Source organism: Oratosquilla oratoria, chromosome 27 (genome assembly GCF_046742065.1).
Source record: "Oratosquilla oratoria isolate Oo_2021 chromosome 27, ASM4674206v1, whole genome shotgun sequence".
NCBI lineage: Eukaryota > Metazoa > Arthropoda > Malacostraca > Stomatopoda > Squillidae > Oratosquilla > Oratosquilla oratoria.
The window spans coordinates 56,677,120-56,682,119 of record NC_134803.1 but is presented as its reverse complement, the minus strand read 5'-3'; positions in this window follow the sequence as shown (position 1 = coordinate 56,682,119).

The following is a 5,000-nucleotide window of genomic DNA, read 5'->3' as shown; positions in this document are numbered from 1 at the left end:
GAAGAAGACTAATGAGTCTTTAGCACGAAGCTTCTGCAAGACACTTTAGCCCGAAGATTCTGCCAGAGATCTCAGCCCGAAGCTTCTGCAAGAGATCTCAGCCCGAAGCTTCTGCAAGAGATTTCAGTGCGAAGATTCTGCAAGAGACTTCAGCCCAAAGCTCCTGCAAGAGACTTCAGTGCGAAGCTTCTGCAAGAGACTTCAGTGCAAAGCTTCTGCAAGAGACTTCAGTGCAAAGCTTCTGCAAGAGACCTCATCCCGAAGCTTCTGCAAGAGACCTTATCCCGAAGCTTCTGCAAGAGACTACAGCCCGAAGCTTCTGCAAGAGACTTCAGTGCGAAGCTTCTGCAAGAGACTTCAGCCCGAAGCTTCTGCAAGAGACTTCAGCTCAAAGCTTCTGCAAGAGATCTAAGCCCGAAGCTTCTGCAAGAGACTTCAGCGGGAAGCTTCTGCAAGAGACTTCAGTGCGAAGCTTCTGCAAGAGACTTCAGCCCAAAGCTCCTGCAAGAGATCTCAGCCCGAAGCTTCTGCAAGAGACTTCAGCCCGAAGCTTCTGCAAGAGGCCTCAGCGCGAAGCTTCTGCAAGAGATCTAAGCCCGAAGCTTCTACGAAGAGACTTCAGCGCGAAGCTTTTGCAAGAGTCCTCAGCCCGAAGCCTCTGCAGGAGCCTTCAGCCCGAAGCGTCTGCAAGAGTCCTTAGCCCAAAACTTCTGCAGGAGACTTCAGCCCAAAACTTCTGCAAGAGTCCTCGGCCCAAAACTTTTGCAAGAGTGCAAGAAACTTCAGCCTGAAACTTCTGCAAGAGTCATCAGCTCGAAACTTCTGCAAGAGACTTCAGCCCGAAGCTTCTGCCTTGGGAAAAAAATGCATTAATATACCCCAGGTATGGGTAATACATAAGGAAGAGAATCCGTCATGTTGGAATAAATAAGAATAAAGTAACTAACTAAATTAATAGATATATAGATAAATAGATAAATGAATAGACAAATAAATAAACCTAAAAAAAAAAATAATAATGATATTCATCATGGCTGAATATTGCAATCCATGAAGATCCCATTTGGCGCCAGACGGAAAGCGGACGTCAGGATCTCAAATTTCATTGAGAGAATTGAAAGGGCTGAGAAAAGGAAGAAAGAAGAAGAAGAAATGACATAGACAAATAAAGCCCTTGGATGAAAAAGATCCACCGAACTATGCTAAGTTAGCATCACTTAATTCGATCTATATCATTCCATTCATCTCCATCCACCTGATTCCACTCTACTCCACCTGCGTGTCTCGATAACCTACGCAAGAGGCGACCCTCTCCATCCGCTCCTCCGACCTTCCCCGTCCATGGGGCCGGGGCCGCCCGCCCCCGCTCCCGCCCCCACGCAGCCCCACCCCCCACCCCCTGCTGCACCTGCCAGATCCACCGCATGAGGTGTGGTGCCAGGCGAGAGTGCCTGTAAACAGAGCCTCATAAACAAAACATCACATTTCTGTCGCCTTCCGCATCACATGAAGCTTTGGCTCCGTCGGCCGGTGCCGTTTGGACTTTGAGAGGTGTTATCACACTGGGACTTTTTTTTCCTCCAACCTCCAGTTCATCGGCGGTACTGAACATCCCCCGAACTTTTTCCGCCGTGAAATCAATTATGGCAAGCTATTTCGTTTTCTCGACATTTTACGTAGAATGTCATTTGATATTATGCTGGAGGAAAGTTGTTTTCTTCCAGTATGTCAGATTTCCTCCCGAAAGCTATGGGCTGCACATCTGCGACAGTCGGAGGAAAAATAGCCCAGTGTGATAAGGCCTTACGTCTTAGTAACAAGTCTTAGCAAGTCTGAAGTCTTAGTATCCAGGGAATGGGAACTAGATTGGCTCAGGATGTTCCTGGTTAATGTTAAATAATATCATAATGAAAAGATCTTCCTGTATTTTTATTTACACAAAGCCAGGAACTTTTTTCTTAACACCCTCGTAGTACACAATAAAGTTGTCATTAAAAGTACCTTCTAAACTTGACATTATAGGAAAAACGAGGTCATAGTATTTACTTCCTGAGGGTGATCTCCTCCTCAGGCTGAGAGTCAGTCCTGAGCATTAAAGTCTGTGTGTGCCCTCTCCTATTTCATCAATCACGGACTCTCCCCCACTCTACCCATCATGGCGCAAATTTCACTAGATCTCCTTCCCAGATCGAGATTCCTGATTTACTCTCAACGAAAGACGGATAACAAATGGACAAATGCTACGAGCGGTTATAGATTCATTGTAGATATATAAATTTTTAAGATGACACGTCGCACCACTCAGAGGAAAGCACAATTCACTTGCCCTTTTTCTTGTTCTTTCCAACCCGAAGACAGTGCATAAGACTACTGATTATTCAAACACTCTGCAAGGATTGTATTTCCAATCCTCGATTCTTGAAACACCGATAAGCCCCCAAACAACAAGAGAACGTTTGGTTTCATATGAAAAAATACGAAATCTCCCAATGTCACGTCCATTCGTAGTACACAATACCTCTCAGAAATGATGTTAAATATTCATTTTATTCAACCATTTCAAAGAAAAGAACGACGCTGTTATCGTTGCTTTTGGATTATCTGTTTTAGAGGATGAATTTCCTTGAAGAAACAAATCTTTGAAAAGGAAAAAAGATGAAAGTGATGGCCGTTCGAAAAAAGGAAATAGACAACCTGTCTGTTCTCCATGGCTTATATCCGCGCACAACGGCCAATTAGTTGATGGAAAACAAACAAACTGACACACAACCATCCCCCACCCTTCTCCTCCATTCAAGATAGCATTAGAATGTGGCCCAACACATGAAAGAAGTCAGATCTTCGAAGAAATCTTGTCATCTTCCTTGGATTGTGCTCGCTTCGATGGCAATATTGTCGATGATTACTGATATCAAGAAATTAGATCTTCGTAGAAATCTTCTCACGTTAATAGAATTACTTTACAACGAAGACATCTTCCTTGGATTTTACTCGCTTCGGTGGTAATATTGTACGATGATCACTGAGATGTGCAAGACATGTTCATGTAATCGTATGGTAACATACTTGGCATTTTTTTTTGGGGGGGGTTAATGACCGACGATCTTATTGGGATGAGGACACAGACGAAGAGAGGTGTCCATCGATCGAGAGCTTTAGCTGAATAAAATCGTCTGATGTCAGCTGGAGCAAAAACTCGTGACCTGCGTGTATAGAAAACGTAAACACGTCACCTGCTCCTGAAAGAACCGTCAAAGTTCAGCCGAATACAAATGCGGACATCCAAAACTGCCCCAGGGCGTACCAAAACTAAGCGAATGTAAACCGTATTATGATACTTTAGATTGATCAGACCATCCACTTCAAACCTTCGCAATTCATCTGAAGTCTTTCCCTAGCAACTGTGACTCCATTATACCACTTTGCAAAATTTCTCCATTTACTAGAAAGGTAATTTATTTCAACTGGAGTGAGTTCATCACTGAAGGAGTTTTCGGTTACCATATTTTTTTTTATTTGTACAAGATTTTTTTTAAATGTTTAACAGAGGGGATACCAACCGAGTAGAACCCTTTTTAAACCACTAGACGTGTTCACAATCCACTAGAAACCCTTTTTTCATATCACTGAAAACATTGCACTTGAGGTCAGCTTCGTGGTAGACCTCGCCAACATCGACCACATACCTTCAACGCCCACTATCACCACCACAACACCACTTGCTAGGTTGTCAGCAGCAATTGCTAAGTCTTCCGCACCACTCCCTAACCACGTCGGCTCCACAGTCCGCACCACAGTCCTCACCACTCCCAAACCACGTCCGCTCCACAGTCCGCACCACAAACCCCACCACATCCACACCGCCCGTTTACTTTTCCCATTTCAGTCACTGATTTGCCTGACCGTACAGCTGAAACACGGCACTTTTAAGATTCATGTACTGGGTAACACCAGGCGATTTTGTTCGGTCAAAAGGCGGACTTTGGTCAGAACAGGGTTACGACACCTTCAGCTGAATGAGATCGTTTGGTCTTATCCGGAATGGAGAAGACTTAAACGTTGTATCACACATTCTGATCAAACACAAAACCACCGACAGCGTCCACATACAATTAGTAGTGTTTGTTTTCAAATGATATCTGAGTAAAGTGTTTCTTTGGTACAATTTACATTCCGTGCTTCGTACTCAATGATTACTCACTCACTTGCTCATTGCTGCACTCACTCATTCACTCACTCACTTGCTCATTGCTGCACTCACTCATTCACTCACTCGCTCACTAGCTCGCTCGCTCATTGGCTCACTCTCTCACTCATTCACTCACTCGCTCACTAGCTCGCTCGCTCATTGGCTCAATCTCTCACTCATTCACTCACTCGCTCACTAGCTCGCTCGCTCATTAGCTCACTCACTCACTCTCACTCATTCACTTTCTCTCAGCTCAACACCTTTCTTGGATCCCACACGCCAGGAGAGATCTGATGACTTTACTATAAGTTCTTGTTTCTTTCTTTCCTTCTCCCTCTGTCTCCACCTGGTGCAGACTACGGACAAAGTCTCTTCTCAAGCGGGCTGGGATGAGCACAAACTGTCAAAACAGGTAAACTGCTTCTCGTAACGCCTTCTAACTCTTAATCAAACTACCACAAGCGCTTGGTGTGCTATCTTTCTCGTCCTCTCCTTCTTACGTATAACAACATTGCCGTGCTTATGTGCTGGTATGTAACGAGTGAAGCTAAAAACATATATTGGTATAAGTTAATTAACTCATCAGTTTGTTGAATTAGTGGATACCGCTGGTTAACACCGCTTTAATAGTAAATAACGAAAGCTTAATTTGTGCATAGATGTAAGTATATTGGTCTAACATTTTTGTCAGGCGGAGAAACAGCTAACATTAGGGCCTATTGATTACCATCATCAGTTGATAAGGAATAAGATATAAGGAGATAGGGAAAGGCACTGGGGGTGGAGTGGATGGGAATGTGAGAAAGAAAAT